The following is a 17177-nucleotide window of genomic DNA, read 5'->3' on the forward strand; positions in this document are numbered from 1 at the left end:
CTGCACCAGGCACGCGGCAGCGTTGCGGTAAGAAGCGGCTCTGTGGGCGCACACAAGAGGGCACAGGGAATGCACAAGGCCCGCCCACTGGGACAGCCTTTCCTGCCTGCTCCTTCAAGGAGTGTCTTTCTAGGGAGCAGAGCACTGGCTGCCTGCTGTGTCTCCTCCAGCGGCGTCAGGGCTGAGCCCAAAGGGCTCCAGCAGGGACAATCTCCCTCCTGCAGGCGGCGGCGCAAGGCCCTGCAGCCTGCTGCCTTGGAAATGGCCTGCCCGTCTGGGTTCTCTAAGACATTTGGAGGGGAAATTCCCACAAGCCTCAGTCAGCTGAGGCCATTCTGGCTGCAGCAGGAGCAAAATCATTACGTTGGTGAGCAAAATGCCACTCTTGGGGACCAGGATCAAAGGGCTGGGCAGTAAAAACTAGGCACTGGCATCAAATCCCAGGCTCTCACCCACACGGCATACAGTTGCTTGAATGTCTGAAGAGGCAAAGTAGCTGAAAGGCAGCATCTCTGATTTTTGGCTCATTTTGGATGTGGTGCGGTGGCTAAAGCCTTTTCCCCTTGGATCTTGCAGGAGGCTCTGGAGATGTTGCTCTCAGGGGGGCCTGCGACAACTCAAGGCCATCCCTTGGCCGATTATCATTACGCAGGTAAGCAAAGCAGAGCTTCTTCCTTCACTGGCAGATGCTGCCGTCCCCTTCATTGTTGTGGCAAGCGTTTCTGCTTTAACAAATTGGGCTTAACACCAGCACAAGGTCTTGTCTTCTCGGCGGGTGGGGAAAGCACCAGCATCTAGTCCTTCAGCTTGACTTGTTTTCCAGTCCTTTTCCCTGGGCAATGCCTGCTCTTATCTTCATCACCTTCTCAGGGAGCAGACATGTACTCACACGTCAATGATGGCCTGCTACCATTTGCTTTTTGTGGCCACTGGGATCTACTTCATGTGGATCCAGGGATCCATTTTCCTGCTGCTTTTTATTGCCAGGCTCTGACAGATGGACACCTGAGGAGAAGGACTCCTTCCAAAAGGCTTTCCACACCTATGGCAAGGATTTCCATCTCATCCAGAAGCAGGTAAAGCCGCAGGACATTCTTTACCTGAGCAGATCATCACCAGCAAAGCTTGCTTATGTCTGCTAACAAGCACTGGCCTTCAGTCTCTCTCTTCTCAAGTACCAAAACTGTTCAAGTAGTAACAAAACAGGACATCAAAGGCCTGTGTGAAAAGGATGATCCTGTCTCTCCAGCCCTTTTCTCCAAGCTCTTTTGGAAGATAAAGCTTTATTCTCTCAGACTTTTTGCGCAATTCTGCTGCTGCTTCCACAAGACATTGTGCTGGCATGACTGCAGTGAAGCCGGGAAAGAAGAGCTGTGCTAGATGCATTTCTTGTTGATCTGTGCATTACGTCTGTTGCCACGTAGCATGATACACGGTTTACTACATTGCATGATGCCTCTCTTTCTCCATGTTGATTTCATTTTACACCCTCCTCCATTTACTTCATGATTTTACTTCCTAGTTTACTCCATCTTCTACTTTTTCCCCAATGCACCCTACCAAGGAATTTTAGATTCCTTCTTTTTCCCTTCCCAACAGATCCAGACTAAGACCGTGGCACAGTGTGTGGAGTACTACTACACCTGGAAAAAGGAGCATCCAGTTGCCAGCACTCTTGCTCAGGTGAGGGGGAAGAAAATCCAGGCGTGCCAGGAGGGTGGAGAAACTGGGAGAAGGGGACAAAACCTGCTGGCGAGCCATGCCAGACACCGCTTTGCCAGGATCACATCAGCCCGTGCGCTGGCAAAGGCGCAGCAGATGCTGCCCAGGCCTTCCTTCTGCTGCTGCCCTGAAATACGCCATTCTGGAGCCTAACTTTGGGCCAAGAAAGCCCCACCACCACCCAAATGGGCTTTGGCTCTCTACGGATGCGTTTCTCAAGGGCTGCCACCTTAGCTGACTCCAATCAGACCCTTCCTTCCCCGCTTAATTCCCCCTGACATCAGCAATCCCTGTGTTCAGGGAGATGCTGCAAACATTCAGGCAGATTTTGTACATTCCCACCATACTCCCCAGGAAGGAGCTGCCAGTGCTGTGGCTCCCCTCACACTTTCCTTAACAGCAAAGAGCAATTGGGTTGGCAATAGTGAGAGAGAGAGAGGGAGAGACTATTCTGGGTTGTATAAAGTGTCTAACCATGTGTCTTCTCGAATGTGACTGAATTTCCATCCCATTCCCAAGACATTTCTGGAGGAAAACCAGAGGGAAATAGATGTTAGGCAGAGAGGTAGAAATAAGAAATGTCGAATTCTAGAGAGCCACACATTTATGCCACCCCTTTGGCCTGTAGAAAAGAGGAGCATTTCCCTCCAAGCTCTGCCTTGGCAGCCCGCCGCAGCCCACTGGCAAAGGCAGCCGTTTGCTCAGCTCTTGAGGCTTTGGAAGGATTTCCTTAGGCCGATAGATTTTTGTGCTGGATGCAGGCATTTCCAGCTTTCTGAGGGGAAGGAAACATTGAAACAGGATTCTTTGATTTCCAGGGCGTGGGCAAAGCCAAGAGGAGCAAAAGCCCCCCCAGAAAGGAGGAGGGGCAGACAGGGAAGAGAAGCCGCAAGAGGGCTGGCAGCGCCGAGTGTCCCTGCTGCCAACCGCGCCAGCCGCCCCGTTCGGCGGGAGGCCCCTTTCCCTGCGGCCAGTGCAAACGGTGCGCAACTTCCTGCTCCTTCTGCTCCAACCTGCGCCTTTGCACTAAAACAGGCTGACCCTTTGCAAAGGCGCCGCAGGGCAAGCTCACGCCACTTGCACCATCGCCCCTCGCAGCCCTGCTCAAGCGTACAACCCACCTCAAACCCAAACAGCTCCCTTCAAACCCAGCCTTCACAATCAAACCTTGCCATGCCCCAACCAGACACACTGCATCCAAGTAGCAGCAGATGCATCAAAGCTTCCTTTGATGCTGCTGATCAAATTCCAAATAGGATGCAACAAAAGGAGGAAGACATTTCAAGGCATTGAAACAAGAAAGGTTGGACTCATGGGCTGATCAATTCACAATGTGCCACTGCCCAAAAAGACAGAAATTTGGACTTAAACGGAGATCTTGGCGCTTGCTTCAATGGTGTGTACTAAATTGACCAATGTACTAAATTGACCAAATTTGTTTCCTATCTTCCAGGGTGTTTGAAACCATCAAGGAAAGGAACAAACACAGGAGAAGACATCGGCCTCGCAAGGAAGCAGAGCCTCTCCCCAAGAAGAAAAGACCAAATTAGACAAGGCTGCGGCTTGTCCAGGCCTAGCAAGGCTTAGGCGTCAATAGGACTAGTTAGGAATAGGACTGATTTTTACGCTTTTAGACTTGTTGAAATTCTACTTAGTTAGTTTACATGATAGGAATCTCCTTCATTTCTTAGTTAAGTTACATGCATATTATTCAAGATTCTTTAGTAGTATTAGATTTATCAGTACCTGCAAGACATTTAGTGTTAGTTACGATCCGTCTTTTACCATTTCACCTTTATTGAGACAGAATCTGTTTTTATCATTAAACCGTGTTTGTTCCACTTTGTCTTTTGGTCTGTGTGAAATCACTCCAGCAACGTTTGTTCCATTTGCCTGCTGTTGCAAACACAGCACACTCCCTGACAGGAGAATCTGGGCACGCACCACCTCCCCCAGGCACAGCCCCTTGCTCAGCTGGCAGGACTGGCAAAGTTGTGTCTCCTTTACTGCCAGGGAAAGAACGCGGGCGCTTCATCCTTTGACTACTAAACATCTCAGCTGCCAGTGGAAAGGGAGGCTTTGTTTAATTCAATCAATTGGATCTAAATGACGGCTCTGCTCTCACCATCTTTTCTGCCTCAAAGCAACGGCTTTAGTCATTTTGTAGCCCAGCAACATAACTTTGTTTCATTTTGGGGGACTGATGGACCTGACCACCTTGGAGCACGTTTCTAGAACCCCTCCGATTCTATCACATTCATAACCACATGCACCACAAAGGTATCAGTAGTCCAGTTTCAGTTTCTCTTAAAAGGAACACTCTCCCGCCCTGGGCCTCCACCAATCTCCTCAGCTAAAGCAGAGCGGCTGGCATCATTATCCTCTCTCTGGCTTCCCACACTTCAGGTATTTGCAGCAAAGAAGAAGCAAAGTCCCTCTTTTATCTAGCCCAGCAAATGGCACTGCCCAGCAAGCCTTTGGTGGCAGGGGCTGTGCAGGGTGGAGAGGGGGCCAGGGAGGGGGCAATTGCCAGGCTGCTTCTGGGAAGCCCAGGCAAGCTTGCCCTTGTCTGATGGAGCCAGTGCAGCTGGCCTTTGGAGCCTACAAAGTGTCTGCCTTGCAGTGCCACTTGGTACAGCTGCCCCCTCACTTTGCTGCCCTGTGCGCAACATGCAGCTGGGAAGGAAGCAAGATGGGCACTGAAGCAAGATTTGCTTTGCCTTAACAATAGGCAGGAAAGCAGCAAAACTGGCTGGCTTTGGTCCTATCTGGCATCTAAGTATGAAAAGAAACGTGAAGGCCGTCTGTGTGGAAAGGTAATTCCGTCAGCGTTCCTGTCTTAGAGGAATCCCCGAGTCTTTTGAGACAAACACTTAGCTTCTCCAAGGGAGCTGCAAGAGGGATGTAGAAATTCTGCATTCATGTGTGCTGCAGAAATGCCACTGTGCTGTCCCTGTGTGTGTGTGTGTGTGTCCCCATCATTTCCCCTGAGAAACATTCTGTTTCTCCAAGTTTCAGGGAAGGAATGATGAGGTGAGAGACCAGCTCAGAGGCCCAAGGAGGGAAAACATCAAGTGACATAATTGGGCACCAAACGGAGATTTGACAAAGGGGGCAGCATGAACGCCTCCACTTTGAGAAGAAGCTTTGAAGTTGGCTCTCTGCTGAACAACTTGCGCATTCCAGCTCCTCTCAGAGCTGGAGGAGAGCCTGTGGGAGGAGTCGTGCTTCTTCTCCAGGGCAGGAGATGAGCTCTGGGCCCTTGGACACAGCCAGCCTCCTGGGCACGTTCAGCTGGGGACACCTTGCAGAGAAGCAGTGAGGAGAGCCACGGCTGTCCCTGCACTACTTTTGCCCGTCTCCTCAGACCATGCAGGTCAAAAGGCCAATGGCAAGGGTCTCAGAGCAAGCTTGCAGCAGCAGAAGTAAAAGGGGCAAAGGTAGCCCATGCCTGTTTGTGTGCCATGGCTCCCCTGGGCTTCTACATGGAATGTTGGGCTGTGCCCATGGCAACTGTCGTTGTCTCCTGCTCCTGCGGCCGTTGGTGGAACGCTGCTGGAGCAGCACTGGAGCAGCAGCTGCAGGATCAGCTCCTGGGCTGTCCCTGAGCAGCCGCCTCCTGCACTCAGCGCCACACCCGGCCTCTGCACCCACATCCTCGTCTCCCCGCCTGCCTCCAGGCATCCCCACAGCACTTGGGCACCGTCAAAGGTAAGAAAATCCCCGTTTGCCCTCAAAGCACTAACACAAGGCCACCAGGCTCCAGCTGCCTCTCCCACCAACCACGACACACAGTCTGCGTGCTCACTTTCCCCACACCAGCTTCCATGTCAAAGCGGGCTGCACCTTGCCAAGGAATCGTCTTGCCTCCCGGGCAAACACAGACACTTCCATAGAGGATGCAGAGAGCTGTCACAGTGCACTTGCAGATCCTCCTCCACAGATCACCTGCTTCAAAGTTCTTGGCACCCATTGCACTCCTAAACCCAGCTTTTGGTGACCCCAAAACAAATTGTTCATGGCTGAGGAGTTCAGGCCTTCAGTGTCAACAAATCCCATTATGCCCTGACTCAGCTCACACCTGCTCCAAAGCTGCAAAAACAAGAATGATGGCACTTCTCCTCTGGGACCCCTGTCATTCAGGCCATGCAAGCATTTGACCGGCCTTGTCCTCAAGCACAGGTGTTCAACTTCAAAAATCATCTGCTATCAGCAATCCTTATGTGCTTGCCTAGTTACGTCTCTGATAGGAACATTCTCTTTTCCTATCGTATAGATACTTTCTTGCAATGCATGTAGGGCTGGTTCCGCCTCATGCTTAGGGGCAACTGGGAAATGCCATCTTCTCAAGAACACAATCACAGTACCAGAGAATTTTCTGGCTTGGAAGGGATTCTCAAAGATCACTGAGCCCAACTGCGGGGCAGCCTCAACAATCACACCCTGTGCCCAAGAGCGCTGTCCAAACAATTTTGGAGCTCCGTCAGCCTTGGTGCTGGGACCTCTTTCCTGGACAGCCTGTTCCAGTGGCCAAGCACCCTCTGGCTGAAGAGCCTTTTCCTTCTATCCACCCTAAGCCTGCACTGGCACATCTTGCAGGCCATTCTCTTGGGTGTTCCCAGTGGCCCCAGGACTGAAGAGAGTAGTGCATGGCCTTCTGCTTCCCCTCCTCAGGAAGCTGCTGACTGCTAGAGGCTCCTGCCTAGGCAATTCCACCTCAAAAACATGGCAATGACAGCAAACAGAAAGGAGCTGGGACAGAGGAGCTCAGGCTTTGCAACCATGAGGATCAGAAGGAAGGCTACTGACACATCCTTGGCAGAACCATTTTTAACTGGAGCATTGTTTGGACCTTTTTCAGGTGGAAAGGAGAGGAACAATGAAAAGGAAAGCAAGAGCCAACAATCAGCCGTGAGTTTTGGCCTAGGGTTAAAGGGCAGCAAACTGGAGGAATGGCCAGGAGGAGAACTGCTCTTTCACACTCACGCTGGGATGGCTTCAAGCCTGTGCAGCCACAGGAAGGCTCTCTCGAGCACTTGCCTTTCTTACCTCCACCTCCTTCTTCCTTCAGACACATCAATGTTGGCAGCGACTTTCAGGCTGAGCTCCCAGAGCTGCAGAGCAGAGCACCAAGTGAGGATGAAGAGCCTGCAACCCTGCTCTGGAAGCCCTGGGGGGAAGATGACTCTGACATGGAAAAACCTGACAGAGGTAGCTTCTCTTCAAGCTTTTCTTCCACCCCTGACATACTTGGGTCTTACAAAAGCTCCTTTTGCATAGAAAGGCAGCTTTTTGCAGCCTCTGCTTCTCTCCCTGTCTCGCCCATCTTCCCATCTACAAGTGTTAGAGGCAAGGAGAATGCTCTGCTTCTGCAGCAGAGCAGGAAAAAGAGCAAGCATCTTGCTCTCCAAATTGCTCAGGCCCATTTGCCACTGCAAGAGGGGAGACTGGCCTCCACTTCTTCTTAGAGAAGCTGCTTTGAAGGGAGAGCCAGCACTGCGGGGGCCCTCGTTTCAGCTGGCCCTGCCTTTGCTCTCCTTTTCATGCTCTCCAAGCTGCTGCATTTAGCTCCCGGCCTTTCCTTGCGCCTTGCATGGCAACCTTTGCCCTTGCTGGCCTCAAGGCTGACTTTGGCTGGGTTTTTGTTGTGCTTGCAGTAAGAGAACTGCTGGACATGGCCAGCTCCCGTGGCATTCCCGGGGCAGCAGCTGACCTGGAGCGCGCCCTGCACTGCCTGCACCAGGCACGCGGCAGCGTTGCGGTAAGAAGCGGCTCTGTGGGCGCACACAAGAGGGCACAGGGAATGCACAAGGCCCGCCCACTGGGACAGCCTTTCCTGCCTGCTCCTTCAAGGAGTGTCTTTCTAGGGAGCAGAGCACTGGCTGCCTGCTGTGTCTCCTCCAGCGGCGTCAGGGCTGAGCCCAAAGGGCTCCAGCAGGGACAATCTCCCTCCTGCAGGCGGCGGCGCAAGGCCCTGCAGCCTGCTGCCTTGGAAATGGCCTGCCCGTCTGGGTTCTCTAAGACATTTGGAGGGGAAATTCCCACAAGCCTCAGTCAGCTGAGGCCATTCTGGCTGCAGCAGGAGCAAAATCATTACGTTGGTGAGCAAAATGCCACTCTTGGGGACCAGGATTAAAGGGCTGGGCAGTAAAAACTAGGCACTGGCATCAAATCCCAGGCTCTCACCCACACGGCATACAGTTGCTTGAATGTCTGAAGAGGCAAAGTAGCTGAAAGGCAGCATCTCTGATTTTTGGCTCATTTTGGATGTGGTGCGGTGGCTAAAGCCTTTTCCCCTTGGATCTTGCAGGAGGCTCTGGAGATGTTGCTCTCAGGGGGGCCTGCGACAACTCAAGGCCATCCCTTGGCCGATTATCATTACGCAGGTAAGCAAAGCAGAGCTTCTTCCTTCACTGGCAGATGCTGCCGTCCCCTTCATTGTTGTGGCAAGCGTTTCTGCTTTAACAAATTGGGCTTAACACCAGCACAAGGTCTTGTCTTCTCGGCGGGTGGGGAAAGCACCAGCATCTAGTCCTTCAGCTTGACTTGTTTTCCAGTCCTTTTCCCTGGGCAATGCCTGCTCTTGTCTTCATCACCTTCTCAGGGAGCAGACATGTACTCACACGTCAATGATGGCCTGCTACCATTTGCTTTTTGTGGCCACTTGTATCTACTTCATGTGGATCCAGGGATCCATTTTCCTGCTGCTTTTTATTGCCAGGCTCTGACAGATGGACACCTGAGGAGAAGGACTCCTTCCAAAAGGCTTTCCACACCTATGGCAAAGATTTCCATCTCATCCAGAAGCAGGTAAAGCCGCAGGACATTCTTTACCTGAGCAGATCATCACCAGCAAAGCTTGCTTATGTCTGCTAACAAGCACTGGCCTTCAGTCTCTCTCTTCTCAAGTACCAAAACTGTTCAAGTAGTAACAAAACAGGACATCAAAGGCCTGTGTGAAAAGGATGATCCTGTCTCTCCAGCCCTTTTCTCCAAGCTCTTTTGGAAGATAAAGCTTTATTCTCTCAGACTTTTTGCGCAATTCTGCTGCTGCTTCCACAAGACATTGTGCTGGCATGACTGCAGTGAAGCCGGGAAAGAAGAGCTGTGCTAGATGCATTTCTTGTTGATCTGTGCATTACGTCTGTTGCCACGTAGCATGATACACGGTTTACTACATTGCATGATGCCTCTCTTTCTCCATGTTGATTTCATTTTACACCCTCCTCCATTTACTTCATGATTTTACTTCCTAGTTTACTCCATCTTCTACTTTTTCCCCAATGCACCCTACCAAGGAATTTTAGATTCCTTCTTTTTCCCTTCCCAACAGATCCAGACTAAGACCGTGGCACAGTGTGTGGAGTACTACTACACCTGGAAAAAGGAGCATCCAGTTGCCAGCACTCTTGCTCAGGTGAGGGGGAAGAAAATCCAGGCGTGCCAGGAGGGTGGAGAAACTGGGAGAAGGGGACAAAACCTGCTGGCGAGCCATGCCAGACACCGCTTTGCCAGGATCACATCAGCCCGTGCGCTGGCAAAGGCGCAGCAGATGCTGCCCAGGCCTTCCTTCTGCTGCTGCCCTGAAATACGCCATTCTGGAGCCTAACTTTGGGCCAAGAAAGCCCCACCACCACCCAAATGGGCTTTGGCTCTCTACGGATGCGTTTCTCAAGGGCTGCCACCTTAGCTGACTCCAATCAGACCCTTCCTTCCCCGCTTAATTCCCCCTGACATCAGCAATCCCTGTGTTCAGGGAGATGCTGCAAACATTCAGGCAGATTTTGTACATTCCCACCATACTCCCCAGGAAGGAGCTGCCAGTGCTGTGGCTCCCCTCACACTTTCCTTAACAGCAAAGAGCAATTGGGTTGGCAATAGTGAGAGAGAGAGAGGGAGAGACTATTCTGGGTTGTATAAAGTGTCTAACCATGTGTCTTCTCAAATTTGACTGAATTTCCATCCCATTCCCAAGACATTTCTGGAGGAAAACCAGAGGGAAATAGATGTTAGGCAGAGAGGTAGAAATAAGAAATGTCGAATTCTAGAGAGCCACACATTTATGCCACCCCTTTGGCCTGTAGAAAAGAGGAGCATTTCCCTCCAAGCTCTGCCTTGGCAGCCCGCCGCAGCCCACTGGCAAAGGCAGCCGTTTGCTCAGCTCTTGAGGCTTTGGAAGGATTTCCTTAGGCCGATAGATTTTTGTGCTGGATGCAGGCATTTCCAGCTTTCTGAGGGGAAGGAAACATTGAAACAGGATTCTTTGATTTCCAGGGCGTGGGCAAAGCCAAGAGGAGCAAAAGCCCCCCCAGAAAGGAGGAGGGGCAGACAGGGAAGAGAAGCCGCAAGAGGGCTGGCAGCGCCGAGTGTCCCTGCTGCCAACCGCGCCAGCCGCCCCGTTCGGCGGGAGGCCCCTTTCCCTGCGGCCAGTGCAAACGGTGCGCAACTTCCTGCTCCTTCTGCTCCAACCTGCGCCTTTGCACTAAAACAGGCTGACCCTTTGCAAAGGCGCCGCAGGGCAAGCTCACGCCACTTGCACCATCGCCCCTCGCAGCCCTGCTCAAGCGTACAACCCACCTCAAACCCAAACAGCTCCCTTCAAACCCAGCCTTCACAATCAAACCTTGCCATGCCCCAACCAGACACACTGCATCCAAGTAGCAGCAGATGCATCAAAGCTTCCTTTGATGCTGCTGATCAAATTCCAAATAGGATGCAACAAAAGGAGGAAGACATTTCAAGGCATTGAAACAAGAAAGGTTGGACTCATGGGCTGATCAATTCACAATGTGCCACTGCCCAAAAAGACAGAAATTTGGACTTAAACGGAGATCTTGGCGCTTGCTTCAATGGTGTGTACTAAATTGACCAATGTACTAAATTGACCAAATTTGTTTCCTATCTTCCAGGGTGTTTGAAACCATCAAGGAAAGGAACAAACACAGGAGAAGACATCGGCCTCGCAAGGAAGCAGAGCCTCTCCCCAAGAAGAAAAGACCAAATTAGACAAGGCTGCGGCTTGTCCAGGCCTAGCAAGGCTTAGGCGTCAATAGGACTAGTTAGGAATAGGACTGATTTTTACGCTTTTAGACTTGTTGAAATTCTACTTAGTTAGTTTACATGATAGGAATCTCCTTCATTTCTTAGTTAAGTTACATGCATATTATTCAAGATTCTTTAGTAGTATTAGATTTATCAGTACCTGCAAGACATTTAGTGTTAGTTACGATCCGTCTTTTACCATTTCACCTTTATTGAGACAGAATCTGTTTTTATCATTAAACCGTGTTTGTTCCACTTTGTCTTTTGGTCTGTGTGAAATCACTCCAGCAACGTTTGTTCCATTTGCCTGCTGTTGCAAACACAGCACACTCCCTGACAGGAGAATCTGGGCACGCACCACCTCCCCCAGGCACAGCCCCTTGCTCAGCTGGCAGGACTGGCAAAGTTGTGTCTCCTTTACTGCCAGGGAAAGAACGCGGGCGCTTCATCCTTTGACTACTAAACATCTCAGCTGCCAGTGGAAAGGGAGGCTTTGTTTAATTCAATCAATTGGATCTAAATGAGTGCTCTGCTCTCACCATCTTTTCTGCCTCAAAGCAACGGCTTTAGTCATTTTGTAGCCCAGCAACATAACTTTGTTTCATTTTGGGGGACTGATGGACCTGACCACCTTGGAGCACGTTTCTAGAACCCCTCCGATTCTATCACATTCATAACCACATGCACCACAAAGGTATCAGTAGTCCAGTTTCAGTTTCTCTTAAAAGGAACACTCTCCCGCCCTGGGCCTCCACCAATCTCCTCAGCTAAAGCAGAGCGGCTGGCATCATTATCCTCTCTCTGGCTTCCCACACTTCAGGTATTTGCAGCAAAGAAGAAGCAAAGTCCCTCTTTTATCTAGCCCAGCAAATGGCACTGCCCAGCAAGCCTTTGGTGGCAGGGGCTGTGCAGGGTGGAGAGGGGGCCAGGGAGGGGGCAATTGCCAGGCTGCTTCTGGGAAGCCCAGGCAAGCTTGCCCTTGTCTGATGGAGCCAGTGCAGCTGGCCTTTGGAGCCTACAAAGTGTCTGCCTTGCAGTGCCACTTGGTACAGCTGCCCCCTCACTTTGCTGCCCTGTGCGCAACATGCAGCTGGGAAGGAAGCAAGATGGGCACTGAAGCAAGATTTGCTTTGCCTTAACAATAGGCAGGAAAGCAGCAAAACTGGCTGGCTTTGGTCCTATCTGGCATCTAAGTATGAAAAGAAACGTGAAGGCCGTCTGTGTGGAAAGGTAATTCCGTCAGCGTTCCTGTCTTAGAGGAATCCCCGAGTCTTTTGAGACAAACACTTAGCTTCTCCAAGGGAGCTGCAAGAGGGATGTAGAAATTCTGCATTCATGTGTGCTGCAGAAATGCCACTGTGCTGTCCCTGTGTGTGTGTGTGTGTGTCCCCATCATTTCCCCTGAGAAACATTCTGTTTCTCCAAGTTTCAGGGAAGGAATGATGAGGTGAGAGACCAGCTCAGAGGCCCAAGGAGGGAAAACATCAAGTGACATAATTGGGCACCAAACGGAGATTTGACAAAGGGGGCAGCATGAACGCCTCCACTTTGAGAAGAAGCTTTGAAGTTGGCTCTCTGCTGAACAACTTGCGCATTCCAGCTCCTCTCAGAGCTGGAGGAGAGCCTGTGGGAGGAGTCGTGCTTCTTCTCCAGGGCAGGAGATGAGCTCTGGGCCCTTGGACACAGCCAGCCTCCTGGGCACGTTCAGCTGGGGACACCTTGCAGAGAAGCAGTGAGGAGAGCCACGGCTGTCCCTGCACTACTTTTGCCCGTCTCCTCAGACCATGCAGGTCAAAAGGCCAATGGCAAGGGTCTCAGAGCAAGCTTGCAGCAGCAGAAGTAAAAGGGGCAAAGGTAGCCCATGCCTGTTTGTGTGCCATGGCTCCCCTGGGCTTCTACATGGAATGTTGGGCTGTGCCCATGGCAACTGTCGTTGTCTCCTGCTCCTGCGGCCGTTGGTGGAACGCTGCTGGAGCAGCACTGGAGCAGCAGCTGCAGGATCAGCTCCTGGGCTGTCCCTGAGCAGCCGCCTCCTGCACTCAGCGCCACACCCGGCCTCTGCACCCACATCCTCGTCTCCCCGCCTGCCTCCAGGCATCCCCACAGCACTTGGGCACCGTCAAAGGTAAGAAAATCCCCGTTTGCCCTCAAAGCACTAACACAAGGCCACCAGGCTCCAGCTGCCTCTCCCACCAACCACGACACACAGTCTGCGTGCTCACTTTCCCCACACCAGCTTCCATGTCAAAGCGGGCTGCACCTTGCCAAGGAATCGTCTTGCCTCCCGGGCAAACACAGACACTTCCATAGAGGATGCAGAGAGCTGTCACAGTGCACTTGCAGATCCTCCTCCACAGATCACCTGCTTCAAAGTTCTTGGCACCCATTGCACTCCTAAACCCAGCTTTTGGTGACCCCAAAACAAATTGTTCATGGCTGAGGAGTTCAGGCCTTCAGTGTCAACAAATCCCATTATGCCCTGACTCAGCTCACACCTGCTCCAAAGCTGCAAAAACAAGAATGATGGCACTTCTCCTCTGGGACCCCTGTCATTCAGGCCATGCAAGCATTTGACCGGCCTTGTCCTCAAGCACAGGTGTTCAACTTCAAAAATCATCTGCTATCAGCAATCCTTATGTGCTTGCCTAGTTACGTCTCTGATAGGAACATTCTCTTTTCCTATCGTATAGATACTTTCTTGCAATGCATGTAGGGCTGGTTCCGCCTCATGCTTAGGGGCAACTGGGAAATGCCATCTTCTCAAGAACACAATCACAGTACCAGAGAATTTTCTGGCTTGGAAGGGATTCTCAAAGATCACTGAGCCCAACTGCGGGGCAGCCTCAACAATCACACCCTGTGCCCAAGAGCGCTGTCCAAACAATTTTGGAGCTCCGTCAGCCTTGGTGCTGGGACCTCTTTCCTGGACAGCCTGTTCCAGTGGCCAAGCACCCTCTGGCTGAAGAGCCTTTTCCTTCTATCCACCCTAAGCCTGCACTGGCACATCTTGCAGGCCATTCTCTTGGGTGTTCCCAGTGGCCCCAGGACTGAAGAGAGTAGTGCATGGCCTTCTGCTTCCCCTCCTCAGGAAGCTGCTGACTGCTAGAGGCTCCTGCCTAGGCAATTCCACCTCAAAAACATGGCAATGACAGCAAACAGAAAGGAGCTGGGACAGAGGAGCTCAGGCTTTGCAACCATGAGGATCAGAAGGAAGGCTACTGACACATCCTTGGCAGAACCATTTTTAACTGGAGCATTGTTTGGACCTTTTTCAGGTGGAAAGGAGAGGAACAATGAAAAGGAAAGCAAGAGCCAACAATCAGCCGTGAGTTTTGGCCTAGGGTTAAAGGGCAGCAAACTGGAGGAATGGCCAGGAGGAGAACTGCTCTTTCACACTCACGCTGGGATGGCTTCAAGCCTGTGCAGCCACAGGAAGGCTCTCTCGAGCACTTGCCTTTCTTACCTCCACCTCCTTCTTCCTTCAGACACATCAATGTTGGCAGCGACTTTCAGGCTGAGCTCCCAGAGCTGCAGAGCAGAGCACCAAGTGAGGATGAAGAGCCTGCAACCCTGCTCTGGAAGCCCTGGGGGGAAGATGACTCTGACATGGAAAAACCTGACAGAGGTAGCTTCTCTTCAAGCTTTTCTTCCACCCCTGACATACTTGGGTCTTACAAAAGCTCCTTTTGCATAGAAAGGCAGCTTTTTGCAGCCTCTGCTTCTCTCCCTGTCTCGCCCATCTTCCCATCTACAAGTGTTAGAGGCAAGGAGAATGCTCTGCTTCTGCAGCAGAGCAGGAAAAAGAGCAAGCATCTTGCTCTCCAAATTGCTCAGGCCCATTTGCCACTGCAAGAGGGGAGACTGGCCTCCACTTCTTCTTAGAGAAGCTGCTTTGAAGGGAGAGCCAGCACTGCGGGGGCCCTCGTTTCAGCTGGCCCTGCCTTTGCTCTCCTTTTCATGCTCTCCAAGCTGCTGCATTTAGCTCCCGGCCTTTCCTTGCGCCTTGCATGGCAACCTTTGCCCTTGCTGGCCTCAAGGCTGACTTTGGCTGGGTTTTTGTTGTGCTTGCAGTAAGAGAACTGCTGGACATGGCCAGCTCCCGTGGCATTCCCGGGGCAGCAGCTGACCTGGAGCGCGCCCTGCACTGCCTGCACCAGGCACGCGGCAGCGTTGCGGTAAGAAGCGGCTCTGTGGGCGCACACAAGAGGGCACAGGGAATGCACAAGGCCCGCCCACTGGGACAGCCTTTCCTGCCTGCTCCTTCAAGGAGTGTCTTTCTAGGGAGCAGAGCACTGGCTGCCTGCTGTGTCTCCTCCAGCGGCGTCAGGGCTGAGCCCAAAGGGCTCCAGCAGGGACAATCTCCCTCCTGCAGGCGGCGGCGCAAGGCCCTGCAGCCTGCTGCCTTGGAAATGGCCTGCCCGTCTGGGTTCTCTAAGACATTTGGAGGGGAAATTCCCACAAGCCTCAGTCAGCTGAGGCCATTCTGGCTGCAGCAGGAGCAAAATCATTACGTTGGTGAGCAAAATGCCACTCTTGGGGACCAGGATTAAAGGGCTGGGCAGTAAAAACTAGGCACTGGCATCAAATCCCAGGCTCTCACCCACACGGCATACAGTTGCTTGAATGTCTGAAGAGGCAAAGTAGCTGAAAGGCAGCATCTCTGATTTTTGGCTCATTTTGGATGTGGTGCGGTGGCTAAAGCCTTTTCCCCTTGGATCTTGCAGGAGGCTCTGGAGATGTTGCTCTCAGGGGGGCCTGCGACAACTCAAGGCCATCCCTTGGCCGATTATCATTACGCAGGTAAGCAAAGCAGAGCTTCTTCCTTCACTGGCAGATGCTGCCGTCCCCTTCATTGTTGTGGCAAGCGTTTCTGCTTTAACAAATTGGGCTTAACACCAGCACAAGGTCTTGTCTTCTCGGCGGGTGGGGAAAGCACCAGCATCTAGTCCTTCAGCTTGACTTGTTTTCCAGTCCTTTTCCCTGGGCAATGCCTGCTCTTGTCTTCATCACCTTCTCAGGGAGCAGACATGTACTCACACGTCAATGATGGCCTGCTACCATTTGCTTTTTGTGGCCACTTGTATCTACTTCATGTGGATCCAGGGATCCATTTTCCTGCTGCTTTTTATTGCCAGGCTCTGACAGATGGACACCTGAGGAGAAGGACTCCTTCCAAAAGGCTTTCCACACCTATGGCAAAGATTTCCATCTCATCCAGAAGCAGGTAAAGCCGCAGGACATTCTTTACCTGAGCAGATCATCACCAGCAAAGCTTGCTTATGTCTGCTAACAAGCACTGGCCTTCAGTCTCTCTCTTCTCAAGTACCAAAACTGTTCAAGTAGTAACAAAACAGGACATCAAAGGCCTGTGTGAAAAGGATGATCCTGTCTCTCCAGCCCTTTTCTCCAAGCTCTTTTGGAAGATAAAGCTTTATTCTCTCAGACTTTTTGCGCAATTCTGCTGCTGCTTCCACAAGACATTGTGCTGGCATGACTGCAGTGAAGCCGGGAAAGAAGAGCTGTGCTAGATGCATTTCTTGTTGATCTGTGCATTACGTCTGTTGCCACGTAGCATGATACACGGTTTACTACATTGCATGATGCCTCTCTTTCTCCATGTTGATTTCATTTTACACCCTCCTCCATTTACTTCATGATTTTACTTCCTAGTTTACTCCATCTTCTACTTTTTCCCCAATGCACCCTACCAAGGAATTTTAGATTCCTTCTTTTTCCCTTCCCAACAGATCCAGACTAAGACCGTGGCACAGTGTGTGGAGTACTACTACACCTGGAAAAAGGAGCATCCAGTTGCCAGCACTCTTGCTCAGGTGAGGGGGAAGAAAATCCAGGCGTGCCAGGAGGGTGGAGAAACTGGGAGAAGGGGACAAAACCTGCTGGCGAGCCATGCCAGACACCGCTTTGCCAGGATCACATCAGCCCGTGCGCTGGCAAAGGCGCAGCAGATGCTGCCCAGGCCTTCCTTCTGCTGCTGCCCTGAAATACGCCATTCTGGAGCCTAACTTTGGGCCAAGAAAGCCCCACCACCACCCAAATGGGCTTTGGCTCTCTACGGATGCGTTTCTCAAGGGCTGCCACCTTAGCTGACTCCAATCAGACCCTTCCTTCCCCGCTTAATTCCCCCTGACATCAGCAATCCCTGTGTTCAGGGAGATGCTGCAAACATTCAGGCAGATTTTGTACATTCCCACCATACTCCCCAGGAAGGAGCTGCCAGTGCTGTGGCTCCCCTCACACTTTCCTTAACAGCAAAGAGCAATTGGGTTGGCAATAGTGAGAGAGAGAGAGGGAGAGACTATTCTGGGTTGTATAAAGTGTCTAACCATGTGTCTTCTCAAATTTGACTGAATTTCCATCCCATTCCCAAGACATTTCTGGAGGAAAACCAGAGG

This window comes from Zonotrichia albicollis, chromosome Z (genome assembly GCF_047830755.1).
Source record: "Zonotrichia albicollis isolate bZonAlb1 chromosome Z, bZonAlb1.hap1, whole genome shotgun sequence".
Lineage (NCBI taxonomy): Eukaryota > Metazoa > Chordata > Aves > Passeriformes > Passerellidae > Zonotrichia > Zonotrichia albicollis.